Source organism: Megascapheus bottae, chromosome 16 (assembly GCF_031878675.1).
Source record: "Megascapheus bottae isolate mThoBot1 chromosome 16, mThoBot2.hap1, whole genome shotgun sequence".
Classification (NCBI taxonomy): domain Eukaryota; kingdom Metazoa; phylum Chordata; class Mammalia; order Rodentia; family Geomyidae; genus Megascapheus; species Megascapheus bottae.
In genome coordinates this window covers 2,063,944-2,084,888 of record NC_143524.1, presented here as the reverse complement: position 1 = coordinate 2,084,888, position 20,945 = coordinate 2,063,944, and the positions used below count along the sequence as shown (strand labels likewise).

The following is a 20,945-nucleotide window of genomic DNA, read 5'->3' as shown; positions in this document are numbered from 1 at the left end:
GGGCTGGAGAAGGAGGACTCCGGTCTGGGGTTGCCATAGGATGTGTGTCAAGCAGGCCAGGCCTGTCTTACTCCCTTCGCTCCACCCAGCCCAGTTGCACTGAACAGCTTCGAGTCCTGGCCTCCAGCTTTGGGGCAGGTGACAGGAGCCCCTTGGGTGGAGGGGGTGGCCTTGGCGATCAACTCTTCCACCAGAGGGTCTCATCTGAACTGCTGGTTCTCCCTCCCTCACCCCCCACATCACCCCAGCTCTCCAGGGTCCAGAGACTCACCTCACCCCAGGGGCAGCCACCAAGAGCTCTCCGTCCATCTCTCCCACCCGCTGTCCTGGAGGGACCACCAGGTGGCGCTGCTTTGTCAGACATAGCCCCAGCAGGGCCCGGAGGGTCACTGCCCCCTCCACCCGCAATGTCAGGGAGCCCTGGACAGGCTCTCACAGCAATCCACGGCCCCTGTCCCCCCTGGACTCCTCCATAGCCACTCCTAGGCCCCCACCGTGGACCTACCTAACAGCCACTTTTACCTGCAATTGGAGAAGGGGGATGGAGAGAAGCCAGGCTCCTGAAGCATGAGCGGTTTCATGTTCTCTGCTGTAAGAAGAGAAAAAGCCCCTCTGGGGTCATGGCTCAACTCAACTCTACAAAGAAGCCACGGACAGGAAAAGAGGGGTGGTGAAGAAGTTAGCACTCATGTATTTCCTAGGAAGCATCTTCTGGAAGTTCCTTTTAATAAACCCATTGTCAATTGTAAGCGCTGCCTTCCCCGCTGGCAGATAAACTTGCGTCTTCCCCAATAGGAAAGCAATGGCCTTGCTACTTATAAACCAGGGAAAACAGAAGCTGGCCGTACCCTAGCCAGACACCCCATGTTTCCCGGGAGGGATGACACCAGCTTGAGTTCAAATCCCAGCAGACACACACAACACATACACACGTGTGCATACACATATGCACACATGCATATGGCACACACACACACACACATACACACACACGTGGAATTCTGGTCTGGATTATACAGGGGGCCCCATGTCCTCTAACACACACACACACACACACACACACACACACACACACACACACACACGGAATTCTGGTCTGGGTTATACAGCAGGACCTGTGTCCTCAAAGGCCCCACCAAGGCACACAGGAGAGGCATCAGAGTGGCTGTCCTGGCAGTTGTGTAGCAAAACTGCCAGCTCCCCACCTACACTCCACCCTCCAACAGTCCAAGGCTCCAAGGAGGCTGGGGTCTAACCGCCTGGAATGTCTGCTGGGGGGCCTTTGCACCCTAAGACCACTCACCTCTCCAGCAGGCAGTGAGAGCCCCCTGCTCCATCCCCATCCCCGCTCCACTCTCCCATCAGTAAATGTCTTCAGAGCGTGTCTATTTCACCCAGGGCTCCTGCACAGGCTCGTAGTACATTATAACCCCACACCCCATCCATTTCTCTTCTCTGTCCCCACCCATTCCTGATGCCTCTTCATGCTGGACACCGTGAACTTCTGTCTTAACCCCACTCCTGTCCCCTCTCCCTTTGTCCCCCCACATAATTCCACAGGTAGCACCGTGTCATGCTGTCTACCCACACGTGACATATGTGCTCTCATGGGGGAAACTGAGGCACCGGAGGACCTGCCAAGATTCCACAGCTGCACGGGGCAGAGCTGATGCTTACAATGATGGCCTTGCCCCCACCCCCAAAGCATTGCCTCAGCTGTGTGTCTAATTGAGGACCTACTGGGAGCCATGAACGAGATCCTTCTCTACAGAGACCATCTCTCGACCCGCTGTGAGCTGGGTAAACCGAGGCCTAGAGAGATGGCAAGGCATCTCCACCAAGCCTGAGCTGCTGTGAGCTGGGTAAACCGAGGCCTAGAGAGATGGCAAGGCATCTCCACCAAGCCTGAGCTGCTGTGAGCTGGGTAAACTGAGGCCTAGAGAGATGGCATGGCATCTCCACCCAGCCTGAGCTGCAGCCTCCGGGGTTGTCTGCTTCCCTTTGACTTGACAAGTTCAGGCACAGAACTAGTTCCAGCCGGAACCTGCCAGGCCAAGATTGGCCTGACAGGGCCTGGATGTCAGAGCAGGCTGTCAGAGCAGGCTGTCTTTCTGCATCCCCTCTGGCGAAACTTCTGCAGCTCAGCTCCTCCCTGCAGCACTGTGAGGGCCCTGGGCCAGCATGTGAGCAGAGGCCCACTCTGCCTGCCCAGGCTCCAGGGCGAAGATGCCCTCTGTGGAGCCTGGGGCAGGTCTATGCACACACCCAGCATCTCTGTCCACCTGCCTGCCCAGCAGCTGTCCAGGAGCCTCAGCCACCTGTGTCGCTCTCTCCACCCAGACCCAGTGGCTGCTCCCCGAGAGTGCCTGAGAGTTACTGATTGTGGCAGCGCAGGGTTGGGCTGGGCAGGGCAGAACTGGGAAGAAAAGAGTAGGGCTGAGCAGGGCAGGGCAGGGCAGGGCTGAGGAGGGAGGAAGACAGGGTAGGGAAAGGCTGAGCTGGGCTAGGCTGGGTGAAGGGGGCAGGGAGGACACGGATCACTGCAGATGGAGAGTAACGCCAGAGTACAGAGAGCCCCAGAATTCTGGGTGCCTTTCACTTGTGGGGTCTCCAGGCTGCAGCCCCCTCTGCAGGTTTGCCCCAGCTGGGGAGGACGAGCCCTGAAGGTCGTGAGGGTACCCGTGGGATGGCCTCCTAGCTGGTGACGCGCTGCCTGCTTCCCCTGGCAGTCCCTGAAGGAAGCACCGTGCGTTAGGTAACCACCCAGCCAGCACAGCCAGCACAGCCTGCAGCCGCAGCGTGGCGCGGCTGCACCAGGGTTGCCGGGTGCAGGGAAGCCACTGCGGCCAGCCGGGCCGAAGGACACGGCCCTCGGGGCCAGAGGACACCACCGGGACGTGGGGTCTAACCCCCTGAGCACCAGGGTCCCCCCACACACACACGCCGTGGTTCCTGGGCCCCTGGCGAAGAGTCCTCCTGAAACACCTGTCTGCGGCCAGGACGCAGGACTCAGGCAGAGGCCTGGGGGGCGGAGCGGCTGCTGCACTGCCATTGGCCGAGCGCAGCCCACAGGGAGGCGCCAGGGCCGGGCAAGGCCCGCCCACCAGACTGGCTCTCGGAGCCCGAGCCCCGAGCGGACAGGACCAGGCCAGTGGAGGAGCCCACGAGCGCCCGCATGCCCTGCTGCACGGTGAGTGTGACGCCCCTGTGGGGCCAGGGCACCCCCCCATGCCCAGTGAGGAGCGGCCTCCCCCCTCGTCCCCCAGACCCTCCCGCAGCCACTCAGAGTTTTCTGCTGACTTCAAGTTCCCCTGGGCCGCAGCGCTCCCTCTGACGACCACCAGCTGGGTGGGAGCCCGACAAGCAGGTGGCAGGTGTGGGGTGGGCTTCTGGCTGCAGGCGGCCGGGAGGCGTCCCGGGCCCAGACCCTGCCCTGCACACCTGGCGCTTGTGGCTCCTTCTGGGGGCAGAGCTGGCAGGTGTTGTCTCACCCCTTTGAAGCAGCCTCTGCTTCAGATGTTTTGCTTCACTGTTGCTCTTTTGAAGAAGCGGACTTGAAAGGGGCTATTTCTAAATTCCTGATCTAATCTTGTGTCTGCAGAATGGAGGTGGGAGGAACTCAGAGGCAACTGGGCCATGACAGAGGGGTCCCCACCTGCCAGAAGGGGACTGGGTTCTTGGCCAGACATTGGGTGTGGGCAGGAGGCTGTAGGATCAGCCCCATCCCATCCAGAGCCTGGCCGAGCCTGGGGCAGAGCCCAGCTCTCAGGGGGGCTCTTGACAGGTTCAGACACCCGGGGGTGGGGGGAGGAAGGCCTTGGACCTGAGTCCTAAGGTGGGAGGGGGCTCAGCTCTGCTGCCCCCTGTCCTGCACAGCAGGAGAGGACCAGGGGTCTTGTTGATTCTTTAGACTCATTCCTTGGAAAGGATGGGCTCCACCTAGTTCTAGAGCTTTCTTTCCCTCCATGACCCAAGCCCCCTCTGGACAGGACAGAGCCAGGAGGGCAGGGCCCAGCCCCTCCTGTACTGCTTCTCTGGACTCCACTAGAGCACTGGGGAAGGAGTCCCCAGTGGACTAAAGAGGACCACAGAGCAAAAGGCCGCATGCAGGCCTCCTGGGGGAGGTGAGGGCTGTCACCCCCACCGTTAGAGGCCAGGAGGGCTCGCGGCAGCACTGGTATTTATGTAACACACACTGGAAGTCTGCAGCCACGTGAGGCACAGCCTGCCCATCGTGCTGGGGCGCCTGTCTGTGGTGCTCAGAACCGCGTGGTGTTCAGGGGTGGGTCTGTGTCCACCCCTGCAGTCAGTGCCCAGGCCGGCGTCCGGGCCGGCAATCTCCCTTCTGGTTCTCCTCGGGGAGGCCCTGTCAGAGCTTCGCCTCTTCACCGAGTGCTGGTCTGGGCAGGGTGGGAAGGGTGGCTGCCACTGGCTGTGTGCCCTTGGAAGGCTCACAGGCCTCTCTGATCCTCAGCTTCTCACCAGCAACCTAGATGAGTCCACCCAGAATACACACAGCTGTGAGGATCAGAGGTCCAGCTGTGTGTGGCTGTCACCCAACACAAAGCCACCAGGACCAGAGGGGACAATGCGCTGGTCCACGCCAGGGCGTTCCGGGCAGGAAGATGGATAAACTGATTGGGTCAGATGAGGTCCCAACTAGGGACCCCAGTTTCTGAGATATGGTGGAGTCAAGATTTGAGACCATGGTGTCCCTGCTGCCTTCTGACTCGGCGACCCACTCTGTCCCTGGGGCAGCCCCCAACTCTACCTGCAGTGGAGGATGCTGGGTGGCCAGCACTGCTGCAGAGCCAGTCTCTTCACCCTAGAGGAGCTGAGATGTCTGCTGACCAGTCCAGCCAGCGCCACTCAGTGCAGCCTGGGACCCTAGGGTGCCCTCTGGGCAAGGCCCAGGCCACTGTGCTCTGCTCCCACGAGGACTGAGCAGACCGTGGAGGATAGGGGCTGAGCGTCAGCCTGCCTGAGTGGTTGGTCAGCCTGAGGGGCTGGAGGCCGAGGTGCAGGGGTCTCAGAGCAGCTTGACCCCTGCGGCTCGGGTGCAGCCCAGGCCCAGCCTGCCAGTTCTGCCCACTGCCTAACACCAATATCTCAGGAGTGACACGGAGCAGGTCTGGACGCTTGTGAGGTGGACAGGGTGAGGGTGTGTTCTCAGCTTGGGCTTAGTCCCAGCCCAAGTGGGTCCCAGCTGTGTGTCCTCCTCTGCTTTGGTTTCTGCTTCCTGTCTCTATGGTCCTTCTGTGCCTCAGTTTCCCTGTTTGTGAATGATATTACTCACAAGATGTTTTGCACGTGTGGGTTGTGGCGGGTGAGTGTGTGACAGGACCACTCTTCATTCTGATATGTATTGCAAGTAGACCCATTGAAGTTGCAGATATCTGGGAGGTGTTTTCCATGCTTAGAGGCCCTGGCTAGGATGTGACCTCCCCACATGGGGCACCAGCCAGGTTCTGCAGCTCTGGTCAGAGCCCCCTGCCCCGGTCGCACCCACGGGAGCACAGTGGAGGCCAGCAGAGGGGGCACCTGCCCTGCCCCTCTGCTTCAGAGCCCTATCACGTTCCTGGGGGACAGGACCCCATGCTGTCTGTGGGGACCTCGGCTCCATTCCTCGATATCCCTTTTGGCCTGACCGGCTCCTGGCCCTCCTGGCCGGGAGGAAGCGGGGAGAGGAATAGCAATCAGGCTGAACAAAACCTTGAGTACTCCAGCTTGTCTTCCCAGCCAGGAAGGGGGAAGACACACTGGGGTGCCCTGCTCTAGGGGGTCGCAGGCACATTGGTGTCCTGTCAATGCAGCCAGAGCTCCCAGTGGGGGATCGTGAGGTCCAGGTTCCTCCATGGACTGTGTGGCAATGGCTGGAGCAGGGGCTCTGGGAGATGGCAGGAGGCAGGTCTAGGGGTGACTGTGGGGATGGGACTGAAGTCTGCTGAAGAGGACAGGGCTTGCCATGCCTGGGAAGATGGGTGAGCTGAAAGGCTCCCCCAACCCGGGGGGGGGGCTGCCTTCCCCTCACCACACCTCCACAGGCAGGCGCATGCAGGCCTGGTGGGTTCCGAGGCCTCCACTGGACCCTCCCCATTTCATGAGCCCCCCCATCCTGTGGGCCAGGAAGGATCAAGGAGGCCTCCAGCCCCCCTCTCGGGAACAAGGGCACCTCAGGCCTGGCTTGCCAGCCTGCAGGCCGCCCAGCTCCAGGGTGACCTTAGCACCGTCTGGGTCTTGGCTTCCAGCTGGTGACTTCTCTTCTTGGCTGGCTGAGTCAGGTGGCAGCCCGTGGCAGTCGTAACTCATCCTGTCACTCGAGCACCTGGCTCCCTGACCCCCAGCTCTCAGCCTGCTCTGTCCCCTCCCCCTCCCCTCTCCTCCACCCCTCTGCCCTTCTTTGGCCTCATCTCCAGACCAGGATCTGGGATGATTTGGACTGGAGTCCCCAAGGCTGCTTCTGCTATGGGGGGGGGGGGGAGGAGGGGGAAGGGAGGAGGGGAAGGAGAGGGAGGAGGGGGAGGAGGGGGGAGGCATCAGCCAGGGGTGGCAGAAAAATTGATGAAGAGTAAATATGTTTATTAATAAGAGGTTTAGGAATGCAAAAGAAAAGTAGCGTCCACGTGGCAGGAGAAGGGGACAGACACGAGGGGGCACTAGAGATGGGGAACCGCAGAGACAGTGGTTAGCTTGGGAACACCGTGTGTCCTGAACTCTGAGGTGCGGCAGTGGGTCACCCACCACCACCTCCAAGGAGGGCGGGCGTGTCCTTGGACGCTCCTCGGCCCACATCCTGACCCCCTGCAGAGAGCAGCCTGCCTGGGTGTCCCCCAGTGGCAGCCTGGGAGGGGGACTGTCTCTGCTTTGCCTGATCCCAGGTGACACGTAACATCAGACGCTTTGGGGCTGTCCACTCCTGCCCACTTGGTCAGCAAACTGGCCTCCCTGCGGCCAGAGTGTGTGGGCCTGGGATCTGACTGTCATTAGAGACCCGACCCTCACTTGTGGCCGGCAGCCTCACTTCAGCTCAGCCGTCCTTGTCAGGTGTTTGAGGACAAAGCAAGGTCGTGCGGGCTGACTGGCAGATGAGCCTGTCCAGCTGGTTTCCATATGGCTCCCCCCTCCCCCCCAGCCACGTTCTCCACCCACAGAGTGGGCAGAGAAGAGGGCCTGCCTCCTTGGAAGATCCATCCTGAGCCAATTAATTGTACACACTCTCTCACACACACATGCACACACTCACACTCACCATGGCCATCCGTGTGACCTGAGACTCTTGCCTCAGAGGGGCAGTCAGTGCCTCTGCAGTCAGTGAACACAAATAGAGTGTGCATGGAAGACAAATTTCATACCTTCCTGCCTGGGTCGACTTCAAACTGAGATCCTCAGACCTCAGCGAGGATTGCAGGTGTGAGCCACCAGTGTCAGTGGTTTTCCTTCTCTTCGTGGGGTCTTTCAGAGAGAGGGTTTTTTCATTTCCAGGACACACCATGTGTGTTTCTGGCGAGCAGGTCTCCGCCTGGCCTGCGGCCACACAGGCCTTCTCAGCACCTCTGTATGAGCTTCACAGCTTCAGGCCTTTCCTTTCAGGTCCACAACCCATGGAGAGGTTATTTTTGCTCTCAAAATGTGTAAGGTGTGTTTGTTCATTGGCTTTCTGTTACCGCAACAGAAAACAGAGATGATCAGCTTAAAAAGGAGGGTTTCTTTGGGCTCACAGCTTTAGAGGGTTTAGCCCGTTGTTAGTCGGCCCTTTTTTCTGGGCTGTGACCAGGCAGCATGGCCTAGTGAGGAATGTGTGGCAAAGGACTCCTGACATTTTACCTCATGGTAGCTGAGACTCCAGAGAGTGACAGTCTTTTCCTCTAAGGACAAACCCCATGACGTCACTTCCTTCCACTAGGCCCCACCTCCCAGCATCCCTTCCAGGGACCTGACCCAATGACCTCACTTCCTCCCACTAGGCCCCACCCCCAGTATCCCCTCTGAGGACTGTCCCCAGTGACCTAACTGCCTCCCATTAGGCCCCACCTCCCAACATCCAAAACCTCACTTCCCCACACCACCACAATCTGAGGGACATGATTTTAGTTACCGGCATGTGGGGGACGCTTACTCAGACCCAACAGCTGTATTGAGGTTTACCTGATGGTTTGTTTGTCTGCACCAGGCTGCCAGTTATTGCAACACCATTTGTTGAAGGAATTATTCTTTATCCGTGTCATTGCCTTTGGAATCTTTGTATCTTTGTCAAAAATCAATGGACCGTATATTCCTGGACTGTGTCGTGTTCCACTAATCTAGGTATCTGTTCTTTTGCCAACACTAATACTGAGCTGACTTGATTACTGCAACTTTATGAAAGTTCTAAGAGTCCCCATCTGTGAGAGAGAGAGAGAGAGAGAGAGAGAGAGAGAGAGAGAGAGAGAGAGAGAGAGAGAGAGAGAGAGAGAGAGAGAGAGCACGTGTGCATGTATGGGTACGTGGGTGCGGGTGCCAAGTCCTCAAGCTCTTGTTTGCCTTTTCTACTCAAGGCTGGTGCTCTACCATATAAGCTACAGCTCTATTTCTGGCCTTTTATTAATTGGGAATAAGAGTCTCATGGACTTCCTTGCACAGTCTGGCTTCGAATCACAATCCATAGATCTCAGCCTCCTGAGTGGCTAAAATTATAGTCATGAGCCTTTGGCGTCAAACACATCTTGTAGTATTTTTTAATTTTTAAAATTGTTATTGTAAAGATGTACAGGGGAGTTAAAGTTATATAAGACAGGTAATGAGTACATTTCTTTTTGAACAGTGTCAGGCCCTTCCTTCACTCTCTCCCAGTTTTTCCCTCTCACAAGTTGTATAGTTAATTATCTACTTAGTGTCTAGGAAATCTTTTTTTTTCCCCCACCAGTCCTGGGGCTTAAACTCAGGTCTGGGTGCTGTCACTGAGCTCTTCTGCTCAAAGGCTAGTGCACTACCACTTTGAGCAACAGTTCTGTTTCTGGGTTTGTTTTGGGTTTTTTTGCCAGTCTTGGGCTTGAGCTCAGGGCCTGAGCACTGTCCTTGGACTTTCTCAAGGCTAGAGCTCTACCACTTGAGCCTCAGCACCACTTCCAGCTTTTTGCTATGTATATGGTACAGAGGAATCAAACCCGGGTCTTCATTTATGCTAGGCAAGCACTCTACCACTAGGCCAAACTCCAGGCCCTCTGTTTCTGGTTTTTGAGGGGTTAATTGATGATAAGAGTCTTATTTTTTTTTTCCAGTCCTGGGGCATGAACTCAGAGCCTGAGCACTGTCCTTGGGCTTTTCTCAAGGCTAGTGCTCTACCACTTGAGCCACAGCACCACTACTGGCTTTTTCTTTATGTATGGTACTGAGGAATCGAACCCAGGTCTTTCTGCATGCTAGGCAAGCCCTCTACCTGTAATCCCAGAACTACACACAGGAGAGCTGAGGCTAGAGGATTATGAGTTAGAGGCCAGTCTGGGCTGCACTGCGAGATGCAGAAAACTGCTTCAGAAAACAAAACAAGCACAGAGCTAGTGCTGTGCCCGGACAGAGGCAGAGGGCTGACCCAAGTGTCTCCATGTCTGGGAAGTTCCTTCCCCAGCACCTCCTACGGCCTGGAGTCCTGGGACCTCAACCTCAGATGGTGGCCTGCGGAGCTGGGAAGGAGCGAGTTGCAGGGGTTTGGGCCTCATCCCCTGCGGCAGGCTCCACACACGCTGCCCATCTGAAGCTCACAGGACTGTACCTGCTTCCTTTGCCATCTGAGGCTGTGTGTGTCTTGGGATGGAACTGGCCCCTGGTGGAGGGGGCATTTACCAGCAAGACAGAGTTCTGTTTATTTTGGAACCACAATGCCCTGGACACTTTGACTCACACACCAGGGAGGAGTCTGTGAGTATGAGTATATGTGTGTGTGCATGCACACACGTTTGTGTGTGTGAGACAGAAGAGGTGAAATGGCAGCTAGTGCTAAGGCCAGCTCTGTCCATGGCAGGGCATCAGGGTGGGAAGGGAGAGGCTGCCATCCTGCAGGTGACCCCAGTAGGCAGACACAGCTCTTTCTCTGGCGGAGGGGAGGAGGGAGAGGAGGAGGGAGAAGGGTTAAGGAACCATCTAGGGGCACAGTTCCTTCCCACTCTCCCCCTACTCCAGCCACATCCCTGTGAGCTCTGGACAGGGAAGCTTGACTTCCTTCATTGTCCCCGGCCAGAAGCGGCCAAGGGCAGTGCCTGTGGCCAGGACACTGGCAGGTGGAGCCACAGGCCCACTCCCAGCCGGCCAGCCATCAGAGGCCGCCTCCTGTGACCTGGCTGTGAGGACATCAGCAGGTCATTTGTGTAAAGGTGGGGATGTGGTGTCCAAGTGTCTTTGTCTCTTTGGCTATCAAGTGACGAGGTGCGTGCATGCATGCGTGCGTGCGTGTGCGTGTGTGTGTGTGTGCAACGTCTCCCCAAGCTCTAAGCTTGCCACCTGTAGGGAGGGCACTTACCTATCCTTCTCCAGCGAGGCACTGTGGTAAGGTCTCAGAACTGGGACACCAAAGCCCCACCCAGGTCAGTCTTGTGGGCAGGAGAAGGGGTCCTGTTCACGTCCAGCTGTGCCCCTTATGGACCGGGCCGCCGTTTCCTGTCTACAGGATGGGATATGTCATTACTGCTGGGGGTGGGGGGCGCCGCCGAGCCGGCAGTCAGGGACCACCTCTCCCGAGTGTGGCTCGGGGCTTCTCCCTAGTGGGCCACACCTGGTTACCACTGACCCAATGGGCCTGGAGCCACTGTGGGTGCCCTTTGACCTCCCTGGGTGCCTCGGCCCTCTGCCCCCTCCGAGTTCTTTCCAGCCATCCAGCCCCTATTGCCTGCATCTGGTGGCCATTTCCCAACTCTGGCCCCTGAGACCGGGCCCCAGGAGGCGGAGCTTTGTTTTTTCCCTCAGCTTCCGGTGGACTCCGGGCTGGGGGGACCCCCTGCCCCCCTGCCCCCTGCCAGGCACCAGGCTCCTGGCAGCCACACCCAGCTTCGTTCTCGACTTCTTAAGGGTAGACAGCTCTCGGTCCATGCCGGCTCTGGGCGTCTTGTCTGCGCGGTTCTGCATCCCAAGCCTTGCCAGGTGGCTTGGGGTCTAGCGGGGCACAGGGCTGGTCCTGGGGGGCTGGTGAGAGAGCAGCGCGGTTCAAGCGGCACTGCCTAGTCAACCCACGGACGCTCTGGTCTTGGCACAGCCAGCGCGGAAGCCTCTGCCCACGTGGAGCGGCTCCGTGGTGACCGGCGGGTGCGGTGGAGGGGCCGGGGGAAGCGGTTGGCGGGCCGGGGACGGAGCCCCCGTGGGTTGGGACCCACGCACCAGTACCGGGCCGGAAGAGGCCTCGGCGCCTGCACGCAGGCTTCGCGCGGGGGCAGGGGCCGCCCGGGGCGTCGGGCCTGCCTGTCCGGCCAGCAGGGTGCCGCGGGACCGGCGGGCCGAGGGCCCGCTAAAGAGCCAGGTGGAGCGGCTCCGCACCCGCGCCCCGCCTGTGTCCCGCGTGCGGGGCTGGGCCCGGGCCCGGGCCCGGTGGGCCGCCGGCTGCTGGGGTGGCAGAGTGGCAGGGACGGCGTCCAGGCACGGAAGGGCCCCGGCCGCCTGCCTGCCCCGCCCGCTCCCGGTGTCCCCGAGGTCAGGCGGAGCACGGGGGCCAGGACTCGGGGTCCCCGCCGTCCGCTCTCCCTCCGCGGAGGAAGACGCGGCCGCGTCGGTGACTCGGGCTCAGAGGGGCTGCGGACAGGGTGGCCTGGCGGAGCTGACGCTCCATGGCCCACGTGCGGAGCGCGGGCCCGGGTCCCCGCTCGGACCGGTCCGCAGACCCGCACCGACCCCTTCCTCCGCCCTCTCCCGGCCGCCGCCCGCCTCCTCCCCGTCTCCTCTCAGCCCCGCCCCCCGCGCGCTGGCCCCGCCCCTCCCCGGCCCCGGCCCCGCCCCGCCAACCCCGCCCCCCGCCTTCTTCCTCCGCCCTCACCCGGCCGCCGCCCGCCTCCTCCCCGTCTCCTCTCAGCCCCGCCCCCCGAGCGCTGGCCACGCCCCTCCCCGGCCCCGGCCCCGCCCCCCGCCTCCTTCCTCCGCCCTCACCCGGCCGCCGCCGGCCTCCTCCCCGTCTCCTCCCCGTCTCCTCTCAGCCCCGCCTCCGCGCGCTGGCCCCGCCCCACCTCCGCCCTCGGCCGCCCGCAACCGGCTCGGAGGCCCGGCCGGCGCGCCGTGGCTCGCCCCGCCTCCGCACGCTGGCCCCGCCCCAGGCCCCGCCCCTCCGCAGCCCCGGCCCCGCCTCGCGCAGTTGGAACGGTCCTCTGGCATTTCCTGCAGCCAGCCCGGCCGGCCCGGCCCGCGCGCCGCTGCTCGCCCCGCCTCCGCACGCTGGCCCCGCCCGTCCTCGCCCCGCCCCCGCACGCTAACCTCGCCCCGCCTCCGCACGCTGGCCCCGCCCCGTCCTCGCCCCGCCCCATCACGCTGGCCCCGCCCCTCCGCAGCCCCGGCCCCGCCCCGGCCCCGCCTCGCGCAGTTGGAACGGTCCTCTGGCATTTCCTGCAGCCCGCCCGGCCGGCCCGGCCCGGCCCGGAGCACGGAGCTCGACCACCGAGCGAGCGAGCACGCACGCACGCGGCGCAGCGCGGTAGGAACCGGGCCTCCGGGACGGGGAGGCCGGGGAGGGGCGCCGCGCAGGCCGCAGCCGGCCCCGGAGATGGCGAGCCCGCTGGGCAGAGCCTGGGACCCCCGAGCCCCCGTGCCGGAGCCCCGCCCGGCCACCGTGCGGAGGGCGGAGCGGGGGCTCGAGCGGCCTGGCGGGCGGGGCGCTGGGGTGGGCGCCGCAGGCCGGCTCGGCCCCGCACTTGCTGGGGCCTAAAGGAGCCAGGGCCCAGCCAAAGGGTGGGAGGGCGCGGCTCCGCAGACCCGGGGTGCGGCGGCGCCTGTCCTCGGGCCCAGCCGCGCCCGGAGGGTCCCGGGAGGGGTCCCGGGAGGGCAGGGGGCCCAGGGAGCCCGGCCCAGGGCCGCACGGCGCGCCCTGCCCCGCCGGTGGGCTGCCCACGGCCTCCTGCTCTAGGGCCTGGCCCCCCAAGGCAGGAGGAGGCTTGACGGGGACCCTCAGCCCCTAGCCACAGGTCCGGGTCCTTCCGCCTCCCCTCCTCCGGCAGACAGCCCGCCCTTCTGGCAGAAGTTGGCTAGTTAGGACTCCCCCTCCCCCAGTTGCAAGGAGGCCTTCTCCACCCTTGCCCACGTTATGTCTTGCCAAAGTGGCTGATATGATTCCTCTTCTTTTGCTGGAGGTGGGGGGTGCTCACCTGGATGCCCTCTAACAAACACAGAATTTGTCTCTGTGTGCGCGAGCCTGTGGAGGCCACTTCACAGGCCAGAGTGGCAAGGGCCCAGAGGAGCAGTCATGGCGTGGAGGTGGGGTGATGGTGTGCGTTTAATCTCTCTGCCCCCCCCACCCCACCCCGTGCCTCTCCGTCCCACACTGGGCAGAAAACGCGCCTCTCTGTGATTAACAGCCAGTGTCTGTCTTTGACACCTGCCTGCCACATTTCCCCTGACTTCCTTGCTGATCCGGGGCTTGCCAGGGATGGAAGACCAGGCCGTGGCGTCTTGTCCTTCCTCCTCAGGCTCCGGGCTCAGGACCTATAGATCCATTGTCTGCCTGCAAGCACGTGTGTGTGTGTGTGTGGGCCAGGGTGGTGGGCCCTTTAACACAGGCCTTCAGTGCCAAGGAGGCAAGCACCGAAAGAAAGCCAAGCGTCTGTCTGGGCTGTCTTGACAGGCTGTGTTTAGAGCAGATGATGAAGCAGCAGCTGATGGGCTGGGCCAGGATCTCTGACCACTGGCCTGGCCTGGGATCTAGGGGTCAGCCACTCTAAGGTCGAACCCCGCAAATACATCCTGATGGTCAGAGGTTCACTCCACTGGCGCACAGGGGCTGGGAGTACACCAAGCCTGAAGTCACTGCTTTGGGCTCTTGGCAGATGGTGCCATGCTCAACCCCCCACCTAGTGGTATTCACCACGGAGAGAATGCCACTTTCTCTTCTGAAAGCCAGGGGTTTGACGGTGTCCTCTCCTGCAGCTATGTTTTGGGAACCTGTGCCCTCTGTGAATTCCATCACTGAGCCTCATATAAGCACCCACTATGGTGAGCTTGCCCTGTGTGGCAGAGAACTTGACCCCCCCATGCCCGCTCCTTAGCTGAGAGGCAGCAAGGTGCAGTTTTCAGTGCAGCCTGAGAACTTGAAGTCTGGCACTGGGTGAGGGGCACAGAGGGGGCAAAGCACAGGACACACCACACTGGAAGGTGATGGGCCAACCTGCATGCTGCTTGCAGGATGGGCCTGGGCCCCAGGGGAGCCCCGTCAGGTGGTGGGAGGTTCAGGCTGGAGCCCTGGCTTCCTGACACAAACAATGCAGGTTGCTCTTGATGGCAGATTGGCTGTGCCACTCACCAGGCCTGTGGCTCAAAGCAAAAGAACTTGGAAAGGGAGGTGAGGATTTGAAGGTGGTAATGGCCCAGGGTTGTCACCTGGAGAGAAGTGTGAGCACAGGGGGAGTGCCTGGAGGGCGGGCCACGCATGGAGGACTTGGACCTGGGAAGGGTCTCTTAGCTGCACAGTTGTTCCACGCCACAGCCCTGGAGGCATGCAGTGGGCATGAGGTTGTGTTGTGCTGGAGCCAAGCTGATGGGATGGAGGGAACAGAAAATAGAGTGGCCCAGTGTAGTTCTTTGACCATTGTGTTAGCTGGACATTTGCCACCTCGGATGAGAAATGTCATGAAATCAAGACGTGTGTGATTTGCGGGGTGCCAGTGGCTCACGCCTGTAATCCCAGCTATTTAAGAGGCTGAGATATGAGGATCATGTTTCGATGTCTGTCAGGCGGGAAAGTCTGAGAGACTTTTCTCTCCAATTAACCAGAAAATGGAGATGTGGCTCAAGTGGTAAAGCATCCACCTTGAACAACAACAAAAACCCTAGTTCCAGCCCCAGTACCAGCATACACACAGACACACAGAATGTGGGACTAGCTGGAGTTTTCTGGGGATCCCCCAAAAGAGATGCCTGGTGTGCTGTCACAGACCCCTGGGGACTAATAGCCGTTGCTGGCCATTGGGAGGTCCAGGAGTCACCTAGCCAGGCCCCTGGGGTTGCCTGGCCAGTGGAGCCATTGAACCTGGCAGAGAGCAGACAGGACAGGAGCTTGCAGCCCTTTGTAGGGGAGCCAGCTAACTTACCCAGAGGGCCTGTGGGACCTATTTCAGGGCCACCCAGACTGAGAGCAAATGCTTTGCCTTATATTCTGTGCTAACTTCAAGGCTAGCAGCCTCCCTTTAGGCTTGGCCTCTCTGCCCTCTCTACCATCCAGCTCTTGGCACGAGCAGGGCATTTGCACAGGCTATGATCCGGCCCCCACCTAGTCTTTGTCCAGTCAGCAGTCAGCATGGTCTGTAGAAAGGCAAACCAAACCCGGAGTGTGTGACTCAGTGGTGGAACTTGTGCCTAGATTATGTGAGGTCCTGGATTCCATCCAACATCGCAAAACTGAGTGAGTGTGTGTGTGTGTGTGTGTGTGTGTGTCCATCCCTTCACCATTCACCATGGCTACAAGGCCCCTGGTTCTCACCCTGCTCCATGTCCCGGTCCTGCTCAGGGTCCAGCACCAGGTCCAGCCCCAGACTCCATGCCTGCCTTCGTAGGGCTCTGTGGGAAGGCTGCAGAGGCGGTGGGCTGAGGTCAGCAGGCCCAGCACGCCCCGCCCCAACCCCGTCCCTTTGCTTCCTCAAGGATGGGCTCGAGGTGACTGTCCCCATGGTCCCTTCATTTCTGAGTAGGGAATGGTGCTGTGGATTGAGTGAGCTTGGGGGACACCTGCGCTGTCATGTCTCGGGCCTGTGCCGACAGCTGTCATGTCTCCATCTGGCTGGTTGAAGCCAGAGGAAAGGGGGGAAGTTAAGGCTCAACAGTGACCACTCCGGAAGCTTAGGTGGAGCAGGGTTTAGGCCCACAGGCTCCCCCTGGCCTGTGAGGAGCTGTCTTCCTTTGGTCAGGTTGATGCCGGAGCCTGGTCCACCACAGATGGTGCGCCCAGGGGGGGAGGGGCAGGCTGATCCCAGAGCCCAGTGAGGGCAGCACCCACTGCTGTCCCTTCCACCCACCTGTGGGGAGCATGGGCAGCCCCAGCAAGGCACCAGTCAGTCAATTGGAGCAAATATGAGGGGGACTCTGTAGTGCCTTTGGGCTGGCGAGACTGTGAACTATTTGAGTGAATATGACTTGATTAGAGGCCACCGTCTCTGGGTTCTGGGCACTGGGCAGGGCCTGGGGCTGGTGGCAGCAGGGTCTCATCAGGAGGAATATGAGCAGAGAGAGTGGATCACCAGAGGGGCCAGGGACACCTGTGGGTGTGCCCACTCACCAGGGCCAGCAGGAGTCCACGCATGCCCACCGGGGGTCATGAGAGCAAAGCTGGCTGGGTAGCAGTTTTTATTTTGGGGCTGCCTGACAGCATGGCTCCCACTGGCACCCCATCTTCCCTTCATAGGCAGGAGGGGAGCCAGGAGCCTCCCGGGTGGTCCAGGCTCCCCGGGTAATGGCTGGCGGCCAAAGCTGCCTCCCCAGGGAGCAGAGGGAAGGGAGCTGGGAGCTGACCACAGAGCGCAAAGCAGAGGGGAAGGAAGGCCGAGCCCTAACCTGTGCAGCCCCGTGCAGTAGGGTCCAGGCCTGCAAGTGGTAGGCAGGCTCGGGGCGGGAGCGTGCCCAGGGCGTGCGGTGAAACCCTTGTCCCCCGCTGGCCGAGCCAGGAAGGGAGAGTGCCCCTCCCATCTGGGGTTCCCGCCTGCCACTGGGTACAGAGATGGGTCACGCAGGCCACTCGGCCCCAAGGCCCGAGAGAGACTGCCTGGGACCTGGGGGATTCGTGGATTTGGAGGCCTGGCCAAGGAAGCCACACTGGGCCAGGAAGGCCCAGTGCCTCCGGCTCCACCAGCCTCCCTTTCCTGTCCTCCACCTCTCAGGCTGGCTGCCAGCCATGGGTGAGCTTGGGCTGTTCTGTGGGAGTGCCACTCCCCCTGCCTGCCCCAAGGACCCTGCCCACACCCCATGTGTCATCCCGCCAGGTCAGAATGCCCAGCCCAAGGCCACCCTGAAGGCAGAGCCCAGCCAGACCCTGCCTCAGCAGAGACCCTCCCTCACCCACGCAGCCACCCCCTCAGCTGCCGTCCCTTCCTGTCCTGAGCTGTCTCCTCCTTGGGCTCACCCCAGCCTTTGGGGGCATGGGGGGCCCAAGGCAAACATTCACTTGGGCCTGGGCTCCTGGGGCCTGGGCACTGTCACCTGTGTAGAACAGGACCAGTCACAGTCCTGGCACAGAGCCTGGTGGGGGGCACTGTCTCCTGGTCCCCCCAGCCAGCCCCTTGGTTAAGACCTGTACCTCCTTGTTGGCCCGGGTCCCAAAGCTCCAAGATGACTCAAGGTGCAGTGAAACCCTGTGTCCTGCCCCCGGAGACCTGGCCCTCAGGCCTCCCACCTGACCCCGCTCCCTCTCATGCCACAGCCTGGCCACCAGCCTAGGTGGCCACGTCCAGGTCCAGGGCCTCCCTGGCTGAGGGCAGGAGATGGCAAGGCAGCGCCTCTTGGGGCCTCAGTTTCTCCACTTCTGGCATGCCCTGCCCCCAGCAGCAGGTCCGGGGGTTCCCGCACACAAGGAACCCCAAGTAGTAGCCTCGACAGCGGTGTGGGACTCCAGAGCCCTCTCCTCACCCAAGTGGGGGCTGGCCACCTCTGCTCCTGGAGCCACTTACTTTACTTTTGTCTTGGTGCTGGGGCTTGAACTCAGCACCTGGGGCTGTCATTTTGCCTCTTCACTCTACCACTTGAGCCCCAGCTTACTTCCAGCTTCGTGCTGGAGATCAGAGCCTCGTTGACACTCCTTCCTGAGGGCTCTGCCTGCTGCTGCCCTGTCATCCCCACACCAGGCCCAGGGGAAAAGCAGGCATGGCCTCACGCTGCCCGTGCCCGACCTCCCCGGCAGAGGGGAGAGCAGCCCGCTTTGAAGCGAGTCCTCGCCCACGGCGGCTCCGTTCTGCGTTTCCACTTTGGGCCTGGCTCCAGGAGGAGCGTGGGGGCCAAGGCTGCCCCGAGGCCTAGATTCTGCCTCGGAATAGCAGCCGTCCTCAAGTGACAGGTCCCTGAAAAGCAGGTTCCGCGAAGGCCAGGCGAGCGCTTGTCCACTGTGCAGACTGATAGGGAGAAGTCAGTCACCTTGACCTGAAAATGTGAGACCTGGTGTGAAGCGCTGGGGACGGGGCCTGGCTGCTGCTCTCTCTGTGCGGGTCATCTTGCTGGCCAGACCTTGAGCTTTCCTGAAGCTTCCTGGAGGTAGGGGGGCATGTGTCGTGGGGTGATGGCACCAAGGCAGTCTCTGTGTGCCCCAGTGGGGTCTGCGAGAGCCCGTGGTGGCTGTGGTCCAGGCTCTGGCCATCTCTGTAGCTGGGACCCCCCCCTCCCCACTTACCCCACTGCTGGGACCTCCCTGCTTATCCCACTGCTGGGACCCCCTCCCAACCTGGTCCCACTGCTGGGACCCCTTTCCCCCAGCTTCTCCCAACTGGCTCTTTGGCTGTGTGGGAACCATCTTCAGCCAGCGCCACCTCCCTGCGAGAGCCTCTGTGGACAGAGGCTCAGGAACAGCTTCTCCTTTGGCCCCTCTGGAAGATCGGAGGGAGGGGAGGCAGAGGGAGAGGAGCCAGAACGCCATGCCGTACCTCTGTCCTGACGGAGGCCCGCCCCAGCTGGAAAGCCTGCCCTCTGCCCCCTGGGCCAGGTCTGGGACCTGGGGGCTGCACAGAAAATGCCAGACATTTGGGGATCCAACTGTCCCAAGATGCCCAGGTCCCAGTTTGCCCCACATACCTCCTGGGCCATCCTCGCTGGAACCCCAGCTCCTCAGGGGCACCCTGCCTGCGTCTGACTCTGTCCTGGGCCCTGCTACCTTTGGTCTGGGTGCCAGTGCAACCCACTCTGCCTCCTAGCGCACAGTTACTTGGCATCGTCCTTGGCGAGCTGGTTTGTCCCAGACATTGGCTGTGGCACCACCGACTCTGGACTGTGGGCGCTTCCCAGAAGCTTTTTTCCTGCCCACCTGTGCCAGTGAGGGCTTCCTGCCCAGGGCCTCCACGGAGTGACTGGTCTTGTGGATAGGGAGTGGTGTGGTGGTTAGGATCCCGGTCAGCAGTCACCAGAATGGTGTGTGAATCCCCACCCGTGTGGTCCTGAGCCACTCCCTGAAGTTCTGAGCCTCAGTTTACTCTCTGTGGAGTGAGCCACCAAGCTGCCAGCATCATGGGATGCCATGAGGACTTGGCAAGAGCAAGGACCCATGGTCCCCGGCCTGTGTGGGGGTGGCATGAGCTCTCAGCTCAGGGAGAAATCATTCTTTTCATTAATGAGTTGTGATTAGTAATTAAATATTGTGAGAGGGGCACTGGTGGCTCATATCTGTCATCCTAGCTACTCGGGAAGCTGACATCTGAGGATCACAGTTCAAAGCTAGCCTAGACAAGAAAGTCTGTGAGACTCTGATCTCCAAAAACCAGAAGTAGAGGTGGTGTGGCTCAAGTGGTTGAGTGAAAAAGCCTAGTGAGAGCATGAAGGTAGGCCAGTAGACAGACAGACAGATGGATATTGTAAAATTGTGAAATATTTAAATGCAGAAAGCATACCAAATAATGGAGTTGGTCCTTGGAAGCCCAGAGCCAGGGAGTTGGAGGGAGGTCGCCCACCATGGGTCCCTGGGCTTTGGCATCGCCTTTCCCCAAGGAGCTGCTGTCCTGGCTATCCAAATGGACGTCTGGGGACTCCACAAGCGAACCCTGCTCCTCTGGCCTGAGTCACAAACATCCATCCTGCTCGTAGCCCCTCCAACTCAAGCATTTCAGAGCTGTGTAAAGCTTGGCAAGGCGGCCGGGCAGCCCGTGTCTGCGAGCCCTTTCATAGGCAGCTCGCCGCACCTGGCCCTTGCTTGTTTTCTTGGCTGAGGGGACCTAAGTCCACGGTCCTGTGGAAGGATGACCTCTGGAGCCGGTTCTGCAGAAGGGTCTCCACGGGTGCCACATGTGGAGCCCCTCTGAGGTGTAAGCAGTCCAGAGAGCCCACCTGGAGGGGCTTTCTCCGGAGTCTCCTGGCCCTGGGGCCCGGCCCATTACCTCTGCCCACGTGTCTTCAGGAAGGTCCGGGCTCTCATTCTACCTGCAGGCCTTCACTATGCAGGGTGACCCCCTAGAAGTTTGCAGGTCCTCTTTGGTCTTAGAGTGACCAGCAATGCTGGGTTATGTTCATTTATGCCCCTTTATCCACATTTTTATTAGCATCAGTTAGTTTGTGTGAAGAGAACTCATTTTGACATGTCCACATGCACATGTGATTTACCTTGATCAGATGCACCCCCTCTGCCACTCTCCTTCATCCTCTTCCCCCCTTATTTTGTTAGTGAAAACAACAACAACAAATGGGCTGAGTGTGAGTGCTCACGCCTGTCGTCTTAGCTGCTCTGGTGGGAGGCAAAGATCAGTGGGTTGCAGTTTGAGGCCAGCTTGGGCAAAAAGTCAGGAGAGGCCCCATCCCTGCAGCAGCTAGATGTGGCTGTGGGAGATGATGGCTGAGGCCTCCTGGACCAAAAACCTCTTATCCTGGGCCAAAAACCTCTTATCCTGGGCTGGGACTTTGGCCTAGTGGTAGAGTGCTTGCCTAGCATGCATGAAGACCTTGGTACCACATACATAGAAAAAAATGCCAGAAGTGGTGCTGTGGCTCAAGTGGTAGAGCTCTAGCCTTGAGAAAACCCAGGGACAAAGCTGAGGCCCTGAGCTCAAGCCCAGGACTGGCAAAAAATAGAACAACAAACCTCTCATCCGATCTCAGGGGACCGAGCAGCCGGG

General features: G+C 60.5%; 1 protein-coding gene and 1 long non-coding RNA gene across 2 annotated transcripts in view; one reads left to right on the top strand and one right to left on the bottom strand.

Moving 5' to 3' along the window:
- Positions 1 to 7,404: 7,404 nt before the first annotated feature.
- Positions 7,405 to 11,254, bottom strand: LOC150052242 (uncharacterized). Its single transcript, XR_016538112.1, has 3 exons — positions 10,493 to 11,254; positions 8,146 to 8,381; positions 7,405 to 7,657 (listed from the first exon to the last, which is right to left on the bottom strand). It is a non-coding gene; the product is annotated as an uncharacterized LOC150052242 (long non-coding RNA).
- Positions 11,255 to 12,540: 1,286 nt separating this feature from the next.
- Osbpl5 (oxysterol binding protein like 5) overlaps positions 12,541 to 20,945 on the top strand; it is a 43,607-nt gene continuing 35,202 nt past the window's right edge. Inside the window, exon 1 of the mRNA XM_090347173.1 lies at positions 12,541 to 12,640. The gene's annotated coding sequence lies outside the window, so the exon portion shown is untranslated. The remainder of the gene's footprint in view (positions 12,641 to 20,945) is intronic.